Source organism: Motacilla alba, chromosome 7, assembly GCF_015832195.1.
Source record: "Motacilla alba alba isolate MOTALB_02 chromosome 7, Motacilla_alba_V1.0_pri, whole genome shotgun sequence".
Lineage (NCBI taxonomy): Eukaryota > Metazoa > Chordata > Aves > Passeriformes > Motacillidae > Motacilla > Motacilla alba.
In genome coordinates, this window is record NC_052022.1 from 37,807,596 (window position 1) to 37,827,149 (window position 19,554).

Here is a 19,554-nt window from a genome sequence, read left to right on the forward strand (position 1 = left end):
GGAGTATCCACACGATTTCTACTTCCACAGATTTCACAGCAATACCATTGGGCAGGCCTCTCAGCAGTTTTTAGACCTCGACAGGAATTGATGTCGAAACCACTGCAGGTATCCCAAATACACAGAGAAGCAAAACCACTTTGGGAACAACCAAGTGCATGAGGAGTGAACCTAAATCCTCCCAAGCGTCACCCAAAACTCTGAACAAAAGATCCCGAGCAAATCTGGAAATGCCACCTTGTGTTCACTCCGTGGGAGCCCCAATTTAAACTGGCCAACAGCTTAGAAATTATTTTTTTCAGTGTCAGGCAGGAAGAGCTGCAGATTCAGAAGCACGGGCGCCTGTTTGAAACCTGGGACTGTGCGGATCTGCAGGAATACAGAGCCCTTCTTGACTAGCAAGACTCTGGCAGAGGGTCTGAAAGAGCAGGATGCTTCTGAGCTCTATCCAGTTTCTCAGCAAGAGCAGCAAGAACAAGCAGTCTCACAGATGGATCCGCGTGGGAGGGAGAAAGGATAAAAGTCTGCCTTGGGAGCCTGTTCCAGCTGCTACCGGAGCCTCGCAGGAGTCGGCACAAATTGGGCACAGCTACCTATAAAAATCAACTGCCTTGGCTTTTTCTGAGGCCCTCTTCTTTCCCAATTCCATGTCTTTCCTCCATCCTACTATTTCCACATTTGAAGGAGTCCAAATCAGATGGCTGGAAGTAGTGCTTGACAGAAGGTGAACGCAGACTGGGAGTTTATCCCGTTTTTCATCCCTGCCTTGCAGATCACCCTCACTACACACACTCAGGAGCAGAAAAATCAAAACTCCTTTCACATGCTTGACTGAGAAGCGATTAAAAATGGAATATCTGAGGCCAGGTTGGAACCTGAACCAGTGAGGGGCAGCCCTGCCCATGGCAGGGGGGTGGAACTAGATGGTCTTTCAGGTCCCTTCTGACCCAAACCCTTCTGTAATTCCATAATTCTACATTGTTTTTAACCAGAATCCCCTCAACAACATTTTCAGTGCCAGGAAGAGGTTGTGGGGCCAGCAAATAGGGAGCTCACCTCACTGGCTGAAAGCAATTCTTTACCTGGAGTTGTTTTTCAGCTCCTCAGGTAGGCAAAGGCAGAGAGAAAAACATTTACCTTTTCTCTTCACGTACTTGAGCTGTTCCAGCCACATCTGAACTTCTTGTTCCTTCTGACAAAGAATCAGAATTACTGGTCACTAGCTGTGCCTAACCCATCTGGTCTCCCAGCATAAAATAGCTGAGTACATGTGTCATCAATCACTGTTAATTACTTTCATTAACTTGGAAAAAGAATATTGACTTTTTTTTAAGAACAAACATTGTTTAAGGTCAGCCTAGCTCTCTCTCTCTTTTTTTTTTTTTTTTTAATTGAATGCTATCTGATTACCAAGAGAAAATAATTTGGTCTGAACACTCAAGCAAGCCTGCCACCCAGCTCGTGCAGTTTTTTTGTCTGGTGAGACATTTCCTCAAGTCTTTTTCTGGAAGGGCCAGTTTGATCCAGAAGCTTCGTGCTGCTCTCCGGCGCCCCGTGTTAACCTCGCTGCCATTCCCACCTACTGCCCCCGTGGCTTTGGCAGTCCTGACCTTTGGCATGCTCTGGGAAAGAAACATGCCCCAAGGTCTCCACAAACACGTTGCATCACCATGGAGTGGACATTTAGCCCTCTGCCGTTGGCTGCAAAACAGTGACACAGGCACAGATCACAGCAGTCCGTGCGTTCTCATCTGCAGCAGAGCCTCTGCCAGCACATCAAACCAGCCAGGAGCCACACGGTGCCATGCAAAGTTCCCCTGGACTGTCCCCCTGCTCCAGAGGCTGCCTAGGATCACCTCATGGCCCCAGCATGAGCTCACCTTCCTGCCAAGCACAGGGCTCCCTCTCCACACCTGCTCACGGAGCCTCATCCACTCACTCTCTCTGGAGGAGCCACTTCAACTCAGTGTTTATTACATTTCTCCACGCCTCAGTTACTGGCTCCAACACTGCCCACCTCCAAAACAACTATTTTGCTTGAGGACATCCCGTGTCACTCGTGTCCCCTAGTATCCCTTAACTCTGCCCCCCAGCCCCAGGCTGTGCTTCCCAACCCACGCTGCAGGAATGTGTGCGGAGCTCGGGCGAGCACCCTCAGCAGCCGTGGCTGGTGCCCAGCGCACTGGGCACAGCACACTCTCACCCACAAAAGCTCTGGGACCTCACCACAGGCCCCAAAGTTTACATTTCTGCATGTTTTATCCCTCCTGTCTGGCACTGAATTATTTGGTATCACTATTATTGGTATTATTTGGTATCATTCTTGTCACTGAATGCCAATAATGATACCAAAACACTGCCCCTTCCCACAGCCACCCAACGGCCAGACCCCAGTCCCAATGAACTGGGTGGGATCATGGAATCCCAGAATGGTTTGGGTTGGAAAGGGCATCTCATCCGAGCCCTAAGGTGTGCTGCCACTCTGCCATTTCTCCCTTTGAAGGGCCTGTTTTCCTACAGCCAATAAAAATGTCTTGTGTATCTTAACTCAAGGGACCTTTGCCTAAATCCTAACTTTACATACAAGCATGAAGGATAATGCACCAAACAGAAAGCAAGAACTCACAACTTGGCCTATAAAGTGCAATATAATTTACTTTTATTTGTTGGAAAAACCTGTAACCACTCACAGCATCCCTCTGCTGACAGGATCATCCCTCAGGGATGCTCACAGGGCAGTCCTGGGCACTCTGCTCAGTCCTGGCTCCTCTGCCAAAGCTGCTGAGACTCCAAGCCCCAGACTGCTGATAACTGAAGGGGCAGGAATCCCCACAGGAAGCTGAAATAAATATATAGTTTTATATTCACAGGGGTTCCACAATTTCCAGTTTAAAATCACAATTAACATTTTCCAGCCCCATCCACAGCCAGGACAGGAAACCAAGTGGGTCACCACAAACCTGTAAGTTCCTCTGCTGTACCCCTCTGAACAGGGTTCCATTTCTCATGACCAGCATCACCCTTTAATGAAAACTAGAATCTTCAGGCAAATATTTCAGTCTTAAAAGCTGACAAGCAAGAAAGGCAAGGAAGGAGCAACTGGCACCTCTCAGGCTCCAGGAGGTTTCAGGTTGTTTATTATATATTTATCTGGTTTGTAACACCATCAAAACCAAAGGGGAGCAAAACCCTTTAAAGAAGTACCTGCAGGTTACCTTGGCAAAGGCCAGCAAACTTTTGGGAAATCGCTTTCCAGGTGCTGCTCCCAACATCTCACAGTGGCTCTTTGACTCAGTGTGAAGGAAGAGCTCCATTTACTTTAGGATTTACATTTTATATGGCCCATTTTGCCTGTTTCAACAATGTGAGCGTACCAAGCAAACTGGAATTGTCCCTGGCAATAAGAAAACTGGACTGTAAAGCCACACAAGACGTTGGGCATATTTCAAGGATTGACATAGTCCCTGCCATGGGGACTTTTTAAGGTACGTTTTACAATACTCTCAGTCACCAGTCAGAAAGGGATTTCAACTCTGTGTCCTCAGGAAGCCTTAGAGCCCTATCTTAGGGCTTGGGTTGGAGGAGACCTTAAAGCCTATCCCATTCCACCCCCTACCATGGGCAGGGACAGCTTCCACTGTCCCAGGCTTCTCCAAGCCCCAGTGTCCAACCTGGCATTGGACCCTTCCAGGGATCCAGGGGCAGTCACAGTTTCTCTGGGCACCCTGTGCCAGGGCCTCAGCACCCTCACAGGGAACAATTCCTGTCCAATATCCCATCCAGCCCTGCCCTCTGGCAGTGGGAAGCCATTCCCTGTGTCCTGTCCCTCCATGCCTTGTCCCCAGTCCCTCTCCAGCTCTCCTGGAGCCCCTTTAGGCCCTGGCAGGGGCTCTGAGCTCTCCCTGGAGCCTTCTCCTCTCCAGGTGAGCACCCCCAGCTCTGCCAGCCTGGCTCCAGAGCAGAGGGGCTCCAGCCCTCAGAGCAGCTCCATGGCCTCCTCTGGCCTGGCTCCAGCAGCTCCAGGTCCTCCTGCTGTTGTTCCCCAGGGCTGGGGCAGCTCTGCAGGTGGGGTCTCACCTGAGAGGGGCAGAATCCTCCCTTCCCCGCTGCTCACAGTTCTTTGGATGCAGCCCAGGATTTGGGGGTTTGGGATTTCTGGGCTGCAGAGCACTTTGCTGGGTCATGCTGAGCTTCTCATCCACCCACACGTCCAAGCCCTTTATGGCTTTTCACACTAAACAGCACAGACAGAACACTCCTCCCTGCAACTGGCTCCTCTTCCAGGGTGGGAATGAAGCAAAGTAATTTACACCTGCTTTTGTCCCTCTTCAGCCTTTAAAAACATCAAAGCCCAACCTTCAGGGTCTTACATTTGCTTTCCTGGAGCTTGGGATTTTGCACCTTGGCACGCTCCTAAATCTCCTCCTGTAACTTTTGGCTAACAGCTCCAGCTTCTGCACCAGGAGGAATTGCTGGGCTTTCAAGATAAGCTGCCATTAGTCACCAAAGCTCTGCTCTGCAGGATCTCCTCTCACCTTATCCATCTTATCACCTGCTTCTTGGGATACTCTGAAATAAACGAACAGGAAAGAATACAAGGTGAAAACAAAACAAATCCAAAGACTCTGCGTGTAAGCGTTAATCTGGATCCATCTTGTACCTGACAGGAGGTCGTACTGAGCTGGGGCAGGTCTTTTCCCCCTGGTATGAGTGACAGGACAGGAGGAAACAGCCTCAGGTTGTTCAGGGGGGAAGTTAATGCTGGATATTTAGAAAAATTTCTGCGTGGAGAGAGTTGTCAGTTCCTGGGCAGTGGTGGAGTCCCCATCCCTGGGATTTCAAAATCAATTGGATGTGGCACCTGGGACACGGGTTAATGACAGTGCTGGGGGAACTGTTGGATGATCCCACTGAACTTTTCCACCTAAATGATTCTGTTTCTATGAACATAATGATTAATAAGTTCCATTATGGCAGAGGGGAAGAAATGGCCGGACAGCCAATGCCTGCAGCCACCTCCAGCCAAGTGCAGCCCCTTCCTGAAGGAAGCTATTCACAGCCTCAGCACCCTCTGACAGACAAGCACCTCCTCGGGATGTCAGGCAGCTGAAAATTTACATTTCAGCACCAGCCTTACATTCAAGCAAACGGCAGGGCCACTGCAGAGCAAACACGAGTCCCATTACCTCAGAGCACTCGGCATGCAAAGCACACTTCAGGGCTGGGGCGGGGGATAGGAGATTGCGGGAATTTTTTCCTGAAATGGAATGGGGAGATAAGATCGAGTGAAAAGGAGCAGAGGCTGCTGACATATCTAGACTCCCAGAAGCCAGTAAATATGCAAATAGGCTGCCATTTCTGCCAGTAACACTCAGAACCAACTTCGATTCTGCTAAAATATATCGCATCAAACAAGAGAGATAAGGCCGGCACTGAATCCACACAGAGCAGCTCCCTTTGACCAAGACAGCTTCACTTCTCACTCCAGGAAATCCTGAACAAAGCTTTCTATTCAGAGTCTCCGCTCTGTCACAGTGTTTATTAATAACTTTGGCCATTTACCTTTTAGTAGTCTGATTTGGAAGTGCTATTAAAAATTCTGCATAAAGCCATAAACCACTCTGGAAAAGCTGCATCCATCCAGTCCCAGTCACAAACCCTTCCCCAAACCAGGACAGGGCTTGCTGCCCCGAAGCCACAAACAGCAAATTTCACACGAGATGTCAGAGAGGAGAAAAAGAAAGGGTGTACTGAGTGTGCATCCCTGGAGACAGATTACAGAGCAAGGACTGAAGCTGATGTGACCTGATAGCGATGATAAACTCAGGAGATGATAAAGGCATTCCCTGGACATCCATCTGTTGTCCTTGGGGTTTGGACAGACACACCAGGCATAAATACGGGTGCATGAAAATATTAAATGTAGACATGATTTGTTCTCATGGATATGAAGTATACACGTGTGAAATAAATAGATGCATATTCCAACACCAGAGGCAAAGAAAGCATTTCTTATTTTCACTTCATTTTATCTGCCTACCACCTCTGAATCAGCGAGATGAGCTCAAAGGCCAGTGCTGGCTCTAGTCTGAGGTACGTATTTTGCACATTGCTAAACAAAAGCAAAAGCAGCTCTGCTCTGCCACGGCAGGGGCTGAACTCAGCCTCAATAACTCATTCCATTCGATGAGGCTGTTACCTAAGAGAGGGAAAACAGCACAACCTGCAGCCCTCCTCGACAGCCCTTGGCTGCTCTTCTGAGACTCCAGCACACAGGCAAGAGTATCGGGAACTTCAAGCAACCACCAGCATCAAGCAATAAGCATGTACAGAAGGTAGGGAGATGTAAAAAATAAACCCCAGACCTCTGCAGGCTGAATAAGCCTCCCACGTGTGGCACAATACAACAGGAACAATTTCCCCAGCAATGCAAGGCACTGCAGGGAGATGAAAGCAGGCTCCAGCTCGCCAGGAGCAGGACCTGCAGGCAGCAGGGAGGCGTCAGGAATTCCCAGGAGCAGGAACCCATCCCCAAACCTGTGGCAAACACAGCAGAGAGCAATCCAACAGGAGGTGGCTGGAGAAGGCTCCCGGTGCAGCAGGAAGGTTATGACAAAGCAGGTTTGATGGCAGGAGGAGAAGCAGAGACATGGACAGGGCTGAGAGGGCCTGCTCCAGGAGAGAGGAGCCGAGGGAGGAGGGAACAGCCCAGCAGCTGGGAAGTGCCAGCCCAGGGAACACCTGTGCTCACCTGAGCTCAGTCCATGCCCCTTCCATCACAGCCAGCCCCAGCACTGCCCTGGCAGGAGAACACCAGGACCTGGCCTGTGTTTGCCTGGGTTTCACAGCCACACTGTGGCTGGCTGGCTCCAGCATGCGCTCAGAACTCCCTTATCCCTATCCCGAGGCTGCCATAATTCCCATTTTAGCTGCCAGTGCTAGGAAGGAGCCTCAGAGCTATATGCTGAGGCCCTGGAATTTAAATATACGATAACACTGTAAATAAAAGGAAACAAATTCCTTAAGGAAAACCTTTTCACATGCCAGATCAGTTCCCAATAGTAACTGCTCTGCTTTGACAAGAGATAAATATTTACAGTCTGAAACAGAGAACACCTTGTGTTGCAATACTGGAACGCAAACCTTGTCAGTCCTGGAATCCTGAAGAGAGGGTTCTGATATTTTAAAGTAAAAAATTAGAAATAAACCCCCAAGCTGAGCACTTAGAAGCACACACACATTATTGTGCTCATATACCCCACCAAAACAAAAACCTGAAGGTAGTCACACAAAGAAATCGTCAAACATGCTGAATCCAGAACAGATTTTCTCAAAAGGAGACCTCATCCCCCAGGGAATGTAGACAGTTTACAGCAAAAGTCTAAATTATTGCCAAAAATATGCTGCTTTTTTTTATTTATTTAAATAAAGTCTAAGTTGCTCCTCTTAGACATTCCGCCAGCGAATGCAGACACTGAAGATTTTTCCTACTGGAGCAAAAAGGCAGCAAGGAGGATCAAATGTCCATATCCAGCTCCTTGGACTGGGGCATCCCACACCAGGAATACCCTCGGGAAGAGGGAAGAGAAAGGCCAACAGCTAAAGCCTGAGCTCTCTCTGGGCTTCCAGCATGACTCCCAACCTCCGGGCCTGATCAGCTCCTTCCAGCTAAGGAAAGAATGTGGGGAATGTCATTCATACTGGCACTTGGGGAGATCCAGGCATGGGAAGTGTACAAAGGCTGGATATCCCTGTCCCAAGAGGGTGACAAGCCTGCTGCAAGGAGATGCTCTCATTTCTGCCCAGCTCAGGTTGCTCGGGTTTGCTGCCATTTTAAATGAGCTGAACACCCCATTAAGCATGAGTGCTTTTTTTTGCTGCATGTCTGTGCAGCCCAAACTCCCTTTTGTGAGAGGACCTGCACGAGGCCAGCCTGGCTGGGCTGTTACATGGCAGGATTTCATATCTGAGGTGCAATTTTCCTCACCCAACTGCTGTTGGGGCTTTTATGGCCCGCTCCCTTTGAAGTGGGGCAGCCAGAAGAGTTCAATGTCTACCTGCCACTCTCAGTTCCCTCACTTCCTCCTCCCCTTCCCAAGGAATTATTCCCCTGGGCAGCACTGTCCTGCCTTGGCCTGGCTGCTGCTCCACGATCCCATCCCTGCAGTCAGCCAAGCCTTATGTTCTGTACTCAAGTTCTCCATTTGCTCCCCTGCTTCCAGCATCCCTGCACAGCAGTTTATTTTTAGCCCAGCATTTTTAGAGCAAAGCCCAGAAGCAGCACACTTTCGGTGCCAAACAGAATTCAGCTGTGACTCTGATGCCGTCAGCTGACAAGGAGGACACTTGGGTTTGGTGGCCACACGACGCCGGTGTGACTCCGTGGCTGCCACCCAGGGCCACTGCTGGCCCCTGTGGGCTCTCCCAGCTGCACACACCAGTGGCCCTGGGCTGCCACAAGGGATGGTGACTCTGCCACTCCCTGGGCAGCTCCTTCCAAAGCCTGACAACTCTTCCAGGGAAGAAATTCCTCCTGATGCCTACCCTAAATGTCCGGACAGAGAACTGTGCTGGCCCAGGAGAGCCCAGAGCTTCCCTCTTGCAGGTCCATATGGGTGTTTGCAGTTTGGGGTCACTGCTCACAGCCAGCTCAAGGCAAAGGGGAGATCCCTGCTGGCTATACCAGGTGCTGGACCGAGCCCTTCACCACCAATACAGACAAGGAGAAGCACCCCAATGCACAAAGTGAGGCTCCCGCCCAGCTTTACCATCAGCTTTCTGGGGCCAGAGGTGGTTTTCAAGTTCTAAATACTAATACCTTCTTTTTGCCTTCTTTTGACCATGGCTTGTTGTTTCAGTGCAATTATAGAATAACAGAATCAGATCCAGCAGGTACCACCACCACCTTTTTCTTGTTGACAGAACACAACCCAGTAGAGGCAACAGCAGTAAGAGACACCCCAGACACAGCAACTGAGATGAACACGACCGTGTGATCTGTGTAAATCCACCCAAAATCTGCAGGGATGGCTCAGAAAATTGCACAGTAAAAGCCTTTTCTACTCTCAACAGCTCACAGTACATCCTCCTGAACAAGACCACGATGACAAGGCCATCTTCTCCAAGGCATAAAGCAGCCAGTGACAGAGCCACGCTTAGCCCTGGAATCAGATCAAGCCTTTTTGCCCACTGACCCAGAAGTCTCCAGCTTTTCTGCAGGTTCGATAATTTATAACACAAAACCTCAGATTACTTTTCCCCGTCACAAGCTGGTGGTTTTTGCAAAGCTTCAAGCAGGAAGTGTTTTTCCTAATGTTAAATATTTCATTCATTGTTATGATTAAGCCCATCCTCAAAGCCTTCATCTGAGCCTGAAGAGGGATGAACAAGGGGAGGAAGAAAAGCCTGACAAGCAGAGGCAAACACAGTCCCCAAGGAAGCATTAGGTACCTACCATGTACCATCAGAATAAATACTCCTTTCTAGTCCTCTCCCTTCTCCTTTGATCACGCTTCCAAGGTCAATATCTTGTGAGAGGCAGTCCCGACTCAAATGCATCCTTCAGCCTCCACCAGGATCTGACAGCAGGTATCAGTTGTGGAAATAAATAAGTAAAGAACATTTCCTCCCAACCAAAGCCCTGCTATTTGACTCAAACAGGAAATCTGTCTTGGGTAGGAAAAATGCACAACAGAATCCACATGGAGAGTAATTTATTTTATTTATTTTTTCCCATGCATCAGGTAGTGAGGAAGAAGTGCTTTGCACAAGGAGCAAAGACAGGCTGAGCTTTGCAACAACCCAACAGAGACCCTGCTCACATTCATGGAATTAATAAGGTTGGAAAAAACCTCTAGGACCATCGAGTCCAGCCATTAACCCAGCCAGGTCTGTTTCTTTCCCTGCCCCTGAAGATGCTCCAGCAGCACACACCACACTCAAACTGCACCATCTCCCAGGGACGGCAGCAGGAAGCTGCACTTCACCGTGTTCTTGCCCTCCCCAGCTTTAAAAACGTGCCAGCCTTCATCCCCTCCAGCCAGACCTCCACAAGAAACATGATCCAGTATCCTCTGAGTTATTCTGAAGCATTCTGTGCTCCCTTCTTCCCCAAGCAGGCTGAAGAAACAAGCCAGGCTTCCCAGCAGGACGCACACCCCGCTGTGCTGCACAAGGCCAGCTCGGTGTCACTGTCCTGGCGACCTCGTTCCCGCTGTTCCTGGACAGGCCCCCTCTCCTGACTCACCCACAGCACTGGGGACAGCAATTTCTTTTTATTCCAAGTCTCTGCTGGCTGGAGAAAACGACTGCCCTCACTTGAAGAGATGAGTCCCACATATGCAGCGCTGTAAAACGTAACCCAGCCTGCAGGAAAGCTCAGGTTTACCCATGAATTCTTCCTTCAGGACCCATCCTGACGGACAGTCTGCACACAGCTCTTCCCTTTCCAGTGCTCCCTGGGAATTCCATGATCTTTGCATCCCTGTCTGTCAGCAGTTGGACCCACTGCATCCAAAGTCAAGGCCAACAGCCCATCTTCCATCTCACCCCACCTTCCATCTCACCCCACGTCCTTCCAAACCGGTGTTCACGATTACCTGCCCACTTCTCCCTGCCCTGAGCTCCCAAGGCCAAAGCTCACAGACTCTTCCACTTTGCACAACCCTCGTTGTTATAAAGGTGTGAAAAAATGCAATTTTTCCTCACTCTTGTGCACGTTATTTGAGCAGAGAGGCAAATCTCATCCCTCCACACGCACACGGACCTGCAGTAAAAGGCAGCCCATGTTTTTGGCTCTCCAGGAGAACCACCTGTATTGAGGATTTTACCAGAATCCACCACAAACAGTAACAAGAACTAGGTAACTGTATCTCCCATGGCGGGGACATGTAACCTTCCAAACGCCTCGAGAAACACTCCTGAGAATTTCTTGGGAACGGCAAACACCAGGATTAATTCCTTACTTCAGGCTCACATTGAGGACCCTTTTTTTGGAGACGAAATTTTGTCAACACAACCCCAAAACCAACCCGAGCACTTTTTTCCCCGAGCAAATGCAAGCATAAGCTGTTGGAGCACATCAGGAAAATCCAGGCAGGAGAAGGATGTGACAGCCCAGTTATGAGTAAGTGCTATTGCTCCAAGTGGAGTTAAGACAAATCCTATCAGCAAACCAACGCTCACGTGACAAATGGAAGTTCATTTTACACGGAACAAGACACAGTGTACTAATGCTCCCAGAATTTAACTGTAATTAAGTCTCGCTGACAGACACCTCATTAAAGCGCCACTTCTCCAGAAAAATTAATAAAGTGAATTATTTCCTACGTGTGAAATATCAGGGTTTTTCACTGCTCATGAAAGATACATGGAGTTCAGTTCAGCTGGATGTCACTGCTCCCCAGAATGAAGGAGTGACACGCTTAAAAAGACATTTAAAACAACACATTGCTGTGCTGCCAAAACCCAGGCTGAGATGCTCAGCCCCTGAACGTTATTTTATCCTCTGATGGCAGAAAATAAAACCTCTGAAACACAATTCTTCTTCCAGCAGATACAGATAGATAGATACACAGACAGATGAAATAACTGGCTTGTTATTAGAAAACCAAACTAAATTAAGATAACCTAATTTTGGCCAAACTAAAAAAGGATTCTCATGACCCAAAGATCCCGTTTTCAAACTGCAACTTTTCGGGGTTTAAATGCTTCTAATGTGATGAACAAAGGTTCAGCCACTGATGAGGGAGGCAGAGGGCTGAGTGTGTCCAGGCCCACGAGCCAACACACATTCCTCTGCACTGGGAGATGGCTCTTTGAGGCACATTTTAATCAAACTTCTCTGAGGTAATATCCAATACAAAATGAGCTGAAAAACATGGAGCTGATCAAGATGTGCCCAGTAATGAATGCCTGAATTTTGAGAGGGGAAGGCCAAGCTGTAATTCCTTGTAAAGGGAAAACCACAGAAGCTTTCCAAGAGATTTTACAGTCCTTTTCTAATTGTTCCCTTTTTCAACACCATTATGCAACCTCCGTGTGCTTTCCTGCTTCTCTACCCCCCTTTATTTCACCCATTCTCCCCTCACCGACTTCTTCTAAATGCTCTGAGGCAGCTCCTTTAAGACAGCCAGAAATACAGTGCAGATTTTTCTCTCCTCCTCCTCCTCCTCTCAGTTTAAACTGCCCAATTCTTTCCGGTGAAGAAGCATTGCCCAAAATCTGCTCGCTATTCAAGCAGCCCTGGCAATGACAAGCAGCACTTCATGAATCATCTGTTATATACTGCCTTATCAACACAGTCCACTGCAGGAGAAAGTAAACCTGGCCCACTTTGGGCTTGTGCATAACACAATCAAAAAGCAAGTGGCATTAATTACAGCAGGGCTCTGAGGAGTTCCCTGATCCAAGGATCCAATATAGGCTATATACACACACACACATACATACATATATATATATATATATATATATATAATGGACCCAAAATGCTAACAGCCATTTTCTCCCCCACCACACACAGCTTTTACTCGAGTATTTTAAAAGACTGTTTACCCCTTTTACTGGTTACAAATATTGCCACATTTCTAGTTATTAAAGCAGACAGCATTAGTGTTTCTGCTGTTTGCCAGCTTCGGCTATTTGAAGCAAACACACATATTTTTATGGAAGCAAACACACACATTTTTATGGGGTCTTTTCCCCCCAAGCTCAGCAAGTGAGGGGAACCTTGCACTGCTCTGTTTCCTTGCATGGCTGTGGAGCATTGGCATGCTTGGACCTGGGGAAGCTGGAAGCAAAGGTAAATGGAAGGGAGAAGCTGTCCATGAGGGAAGGGGGCTCAAAACTGAAAAGCAATTGTGAATTCAGTGACAAGACAAATCCCATTGGTTTCTCTGCCCAGTGAAACACATCCTTACAAAAGCACAAACTCAAGGGGTTCCAGCAGGACTATGATAAAATCTAAACCCACGTAGACTTGTTAGCAGGATTGAAAAAGATGATGGAAAAGTGATGGGAAAACTAGAAACAAGCTAAAGGTGAACTGGCAGAGCAATGGAGTAGAATGTGACACCACTGAAGAAGCCAACAAGAAAAACACTTGGCAAATATTTAACACATGTCATTACCAGTGGCCCAATAAAATGTTCAATTAATATTTCCTTGTGGTTTGGGACAAGCTCTGCCATTTGAAACAGGCCAGCAACAGATCCCACTGAGCAAATAAACTCCTTTGTGTATACTCAACCACGGCTACAAGACGAGTGAAATACAGTCCCAAGAGCTGGGGTTCATATTGTTTTAATATATAAATATAAATACACAATGCCAAGGAGCACACAAACACTTCTTTAGCTGGAGGAGGACACCAAAGAAGTGTTTTAACCCCTAGGTTAAGCCAGCACAGCTGGGCAGTGAGCACTCAGGTTCTCAAACGCTGAAGGGAGCATCACTTAAGCCACACTGACCCAGGGTATCCTCAACAGCACATGGGGACAGCTGGTTACAGTGACCTGACAAAGGCACAGCACGGCATACCAGCGCGGGGAACGCTGGAGGATGAAGGAAAACTCCTGAAATATTTGATTTATCCCATCTTACATATTTATGGGCAAGTTAGCCTCAACACTTCGTTTGCAAGGTGTTTGGGCACTTCAGGTATAGACAGTCTGCAGCTTCCCCTGATTGGAAACCTGCAAATGAACCTCGAGGACAAGTTTCGGGTACTGCAGCAAGTTTCTGGATCACAGACACATCTTAAGCTGGCTTTAAAAAGTCTATTCCCCAGAAAGCACAGAGCATTTGAAGGAGAGATAACGAGAGCTAAACCCACAGGCAATTTTAAACTTTGTTTTGAACAAGTCCTGCTCCTCACCCCTGCAGTCCCACGGGACGGGGGGTTTAAGGTTGAAGACTCAACCCCAGCTTTTCAGCAGGCTATAAACAGGCAGCTCCTGTGCTTCCACCTCTGCCCATGGGAGGAAGGAATTCTTCCCTGGTAGGGTGGGCAGGCCCTGGCACAGGGTGCCCAGAGCAGCTGGGGCTGCCCCTGGATCCCTGGCAGTGCCCAAGGCCAGGCTGGACATGGGGGTTGGAGCAGCCTGGGACAGTGGCAGGTGTCCCTGCCCATGGCAGGGGTGGCAGTGGATGGGCTTTCAGGTCCCTCCCAACCCCAACCATTCCATGACTGTATGGCCAGGAGAAGAACAGGCACTGAGCATGGGGGCTGCGGTCACTCTGCTCAAGCTGCTGCTCTCCAGGAGTGGGCAAATCACAAGGCTGGCACATCACGGGCTGGTGCTGAAAGCAGAACAACCCGACAAGTTGGGCAAAGCCTCCACCAAAAATCATCCCTCAACTAACACAGGTCCGTGGGACATGCAAACCTTTCCAGTCCAGATGCTCCAAGTGCTCAGGAGGCAGTCTGGAGTTCAAGCCCTTAAAGATTTGGGCAAAAACATGTTTCTTCAAGACAACCCACTGTCATCTGCACCTACCTAAATATCTCCTATCAGGTCCTGCTACCAGGTAACTTCTTCAGGAGTTCATCAGTCCCCAGGTGTCTGTAAACACATTGCTACTAGTTTAAGAAAAACCCCTCATTCTTGTATTTACCTTTTCCTGCTGTCACTGCACTGCTGTTTTTTATCTTTTCTGCATTACTGGGACGTTGCCTGTGAAGTTGCATCTTCACCAGCACAAAGATTATGCAAGAAACTATCCTTACTGTTTTCATCTAGTCTTGGAATGGTTTGGGTGAAAAGGGTCCTTAAAGGCCATCCAGTTCCACCCCCTTGCTACGGGCAGGGACACCTCCTACCCCAGGCTGCTCCAAGCCGTCTCCATCCCGGCCTTTCTTTATTTTCCTGATGATTCACCATCAAAAGGCAAGCAAGAAAGTGAAACTAATTTCCACTATGGAGGCTACCGGCATCCCACACCAGGACTTGTGTCTCCTGCACCGGTTATCTCCCACCCTGGACACTCCCTGGGCTTCTCAAGAACTTGGTAACTCACACCTGGCAGTTCTCCTCTGCTTTAGGATAGTCCGTTTGGGAGATTTTAGGAGATGGCAGCACACAGACACAGGCTGCCCACCAGACATCTCCTCCCAAGGGAATACAAGCTTTTCATGCCACACGTGTGCCTTCCTTCCACGCCTCCATCCCGCTGAGCAAACGACAAATTCTTCTGGTGTTCTGAGATGATTTTCAAAATGCTTTCTCTAATCTGTCTCCTTTCTAAAGCTAAGTCCTGAAGCAAAGCAAACAAACAAAAAAAGCAGCGTGGCAAAGTTAAAACTGTGAAGATTTAAAGATATTTTTCCCCTAAGTTTAGACCACCAAGGGCACAGCTTAATATCAACACCAGGAATCTGTCAGATGCACATGCTAAAACATGCCATCCAAGGACAGAGGGAAAAAGCAGAGAATCCTGGAAAGCTGCATCTTCCACATTTCACTTTACCCAGAAAATCTGCAGTCACTAAAACTTACTCTAACTGGGTGGCATTTTACATTTCCAAATGTAATTGAGTGAGCGTGTTGCCATGGCGACAGCAGGGTTCTGCAATAACTTTGTTGCCTTGTAATTGCCGTATATTTGTATACAAGCAGCTGAGCTTTCTTTAATTCAATGCCCTCAACTCTTGCAGAGAGGCTGCGGAGCGACGGCGGCAGCTTTTTAGGCTGAGAACTCTGAACAGTGGTGCTGGAAACATCAGAAACGATTAAAACTCAGCGCCGCGACCGACCGCATTACACACACACACACACACACAAAAAAAAAAACCCACCAGGAAACCCGGCCAAGAACCAAATTATTATATAAACTTCAGAGCTCCTTAGCTTTTAAAGATGTTGCCGTTGCAACGACAACGACAACAACAAACAAGAAAAAAAAGCACAATTCAGATAATTAACTCCAGGTAGATTTGGCAACGAGCGAAGCACTTTGAGGGCAGGGAATAAATGCAGCGAGAGTCCCATTTATTGACAGGGCGCAGTACCAGTACATCAGAACGCGTTGGCCGGGGGATTATTCGCTCGCCGTGGCTCCCGGGGCCCGAACGGCGCTTGCTGCATCCCCCCGGCCTCCAAGCAGCGCTGTGAGGACGAGGGGATGCGGCTGTGGGAAGCGAGCACGGCACCGAGCTGCCTGGTGGGAAAGAAGCGGCAAGACGGGAGAGAGCCAAAGCCTCGCCGCACGCCCCACGCCAGGCTTTTACAAGGCATTTTCACACCCTGAATCCACCCACACCTTCCCGACACGGATCCCCACTCCTTGGGAGCGTTTTCAGAGCTGTAATCCAGCCCGGAATATGAGGCAAGGCTGGAACACGAAATCCTCCCGTACGGGCGTTAGCGGCGACGAGCCCGATGGATGCAAACCTGCCAGAACAGCCTATTGACAGGCAAAAACCCCAGCCAAACCAGCCCCTTCCCCTGCCGCGGAGCGGGCGCGCTACACAATTACGCAAGTGCTTTGAGCGGAGGGCAGGTTCCCTTCCCCTCCAGCCGCTGCCCAGCGCCGAGCTCTGACAGCGTCCAGTTATTGTTATGTAAATCCATCTGCTCCGCCGAGCTGTCACCGGCACCCCAGAGAGCACATCTGGGCCGGCGGGCAACATTCCGGGGGAGCGCGGGCACCGCGCAGCATCCTCCCCTGATGAATCCCTGCAGCAAAACCCACACGCGGCTGCCGGGCAACACCTCCCTCTCGCCGCTCCTCCGCCAGCCCCGAAGCTCGGCTCCTCCGGCTTCATTTCGCCCCGCGCAAGCCACGGCTCGAGGTTTCCAAGCGGCACACGTGCTTTATCCCCCCCCTGGAACCCCCAAAAAAGGAGTTCTGGCGGCGAGGCTGCAGCGCTGGGCCTCGGACCGGTGAGTGCCGCCGCCGACGGCAGCCACCCGGGTTTGCTCCTCCCGGGCACAAAAAAAGCCATTTTGGGGCTTTTCTCCCAGGAGGAGGTGAGTGCCGCGGGGCCCGAGCCCGAGCCCGGCAGCCCCGGGGAGCGGAGCGAGAGGACGCAAACTTTCCCCAAGTCCCGCGTTATTCGCGGGATGAGGACAAGGGAAGGAGGCGCGGGGGGAGAGGATGGAAGAACCGACCCCGGGCCGCGGCCCGCCCGGCGCCGCAGGGCCCCGCCGCGGGCGTCGCCCCCGCCGCAGGGCCGCGCCCGCCCCGCCGAGCCGCGGGGCCGGGCCCCCGCGCGGCGCTGCCCGCGGCCCGCCGCTCGCTCGCCCCGCCGGTCACTCACCGCTGCCCGCATCGCCTCGCCTCGCCTCGCCCCGCACGGACCGAGCGCCGCCGCCGCCGCCGCCGCCGGGGGGACGAGGCGGAGCCGCGGCCGCCCGGGAGGGGCGGGGCGAACGCGCGGGGGGGCGGGGCTGCAGGCGGCGGCGGCCCCGCCCGCCCCATTCACAAAAAACCGGGTCCCGCGCACTGAGTGGGCGGCGGCGCTGCCCGTCACGCCCCCCGCGCCCCGCCCACCCCGCCCGCCGCGCCCGGGCCGGGCCGGGCCGATGGCGCGCGGCGGCCCCGCCCCGCCCGGCGCGCGGCCCAATCAGCGCGCGGCCCGGGGCGCCGCGCGGCTCAAATCCGCCCGCCACCGCCGTGCGGGCGCCTGCGATTGGCCGCGCGAGCTGCCCGTCAGCTCCCCCTCCCACGGCCGCGGCGCAGCGGCGACCAGCGGCCCCCGGGAGCGGCCCCGCCGCGCCGCCAGCCCGCCGGGCGGGGAGGCCAGCGGCCTTAAAGGGCCCGCGCCGCGGGCAGCCCGGCCGCGGCGGCGGGGGCGGCGCGGCTCGGCGGCGACGGAGCGCCGCGTACTGACCTGGGCGGCGGGCGAGGCGGGGACGCTGCGTGGCGATGGCCCCCCCGGCGCGGAGCGCGCCACCGACGGACTCAGCCCGTGACGGGTTCCGCCATCTTGGAAATTTTTTTAGATGGGGAGTCACGTGGTGCAACCATTTTTTCCCCGCGGCCAATCAGCGGGCGCGGGTTATTTATAGCCGCGCGGGGGAAGGGGGCCGATCGGGCCCCGCCCCGCGCGCCCCGGCCACGCCCCGTGGCGCGCGGCCCGTCGCCATGGCGACCCGGGGGGGCGGGGCAGGGGCCGCCATGTTGGCCCCGAGCCCGCGGCCCCGGCCGGGTCGGTGTCGGGATGGCCGGGCCGGGTCCCGGTGCCGACCCCCCGAGGCCGCAGCAGCTGCGATCCGTGCCCTGTGGACGGTTATTGAGATAAAACGCGCAGCTTTAGGGTTTTTTTACGCCCTGGCTTGCCGCGGTCGCGCTCCCTCGTGGGCCGTTCCGTGTTTTCCGCCAGGTATCGCCTGTAGCAGCAAACAGCTGGAGCGAGGGGTAAACGACAGAAAGCGCAGGGCTTGGCTCGACGTATTTGCCTGAATTATCGAGAGGAAACAAAATAATAAAAAGGAGTTTTCCATGCTTCCCTGTACCCCCGTTTTCACAGGGATGAATTGATTTTTGAGTTGTACGTGGAATTGCCCCGTTGAACTGACATACCTCGTTTCACTCGTATTTTGTTGATTCACGCAGTGCCCAAAGCTCCCCGGGCCCTGCTCCCAAACTTTCCAGATGATGGGAAGGAAAATATTGCAGTGTTGGGTGCAAGAAGTTCATCCTGTGGGACACAATCCGATGGGAACATCCCGCCAGCAATGTATTATCCCATTATTTCTGTTTCCCAGAGAAGCTGCGGCTGCCCCTGGATCCCTGCAAGTGTCCAAGGCCGGGCTGGACAGGGCTTGGAGCACCCCGGGATAGTGGAAAGGAGATTTCCTGCTAAGCTTCCAAGGAGTTTCCTCTTATCCTTGCCTAAGGCAAGCTGAAACATGACATTCCTTATTCGAAGGCAGCCATCCCAGCACGCTTCTGGTGGGTTTGATTAATTGGCTCTGCCTAAATTGTTTTTAAAACTTCCAGATTTCCCTTGTAGGGGAAAAAAAAAAAAAAAGAAAAACACCAAGCAAAAAACTCCTGTCGTTCAGCCATCTGGATTTACATAAATTCTGGGACCTGATGGGAATTGCTATCAACTTTGTCCCTCCCTCAAACTCTGCATGTACGTGGTAGTATATAAACACTGCTCCTTTTCTCTTTTACTTCTTTGGACATTTTTACCATGGGTGTTTTCGTGTTTTCATTTGAAAGGGCCGCCCTCACAAAAATCCTTGGCACATTGATCCGATTCTTAAAGTTTTGTGGTTTTTTTTCCCACGGACTCCCAGGGAATGGTGACATTTCCCTGGAACGCACACCTGAGAGCACCGCTGGCATTAAGAGCACCGCTTCTGCCTGAAGCCGAAGCCCTTTTTGTTTCATGTGCAGCTCCCTGGGGCTCGTGGGCTCGTTTGTTGCTCTTCGGCCGCTGAGGTTTCACAGAGCTCTTTCTGCCCTCTTCCTCAGGGCCAGCTCGGATGGATGGATGGATGGATGGATGGATGGATGGATGGATGGGGGAATGTGTGCATCAATCCCGAATGATTTCTGAGTGCCAAGAGTGGAAGGGCTCCAGGGCCAGAGGGTTACCAA

At 51.3% G+C, this 19,554-nt stretch overlaps 1 protein-coding gene across 2 annotated transcripts in view; it reads right to left on the minus strand.

The window, feature by feature from the left end:
* HDAC4 (histone deacetylase 4) overlaps positions 1–17,966 on the minus strand; it is a 176,397-nt gene extending 158,431 nt beyond the window's left edge. The window contains exon 1 of one of the 2 annotated variants that reach the window (XM_038142676.1): positions 17,834–17,966. The gene's annotated coding sequence lies outside the window, so the exon portion shown is untranslated. Of the gene's footprint in view, positions 1–17,260; positions 17,358–17,833 lie in introns of those variants that run through there. The other variant, XM_038142677.1, reaches the window with a different exon arrangement.
* Between the last annotated feature and the right edge of the window lie 1,588 nt (positions 17,967–19,554).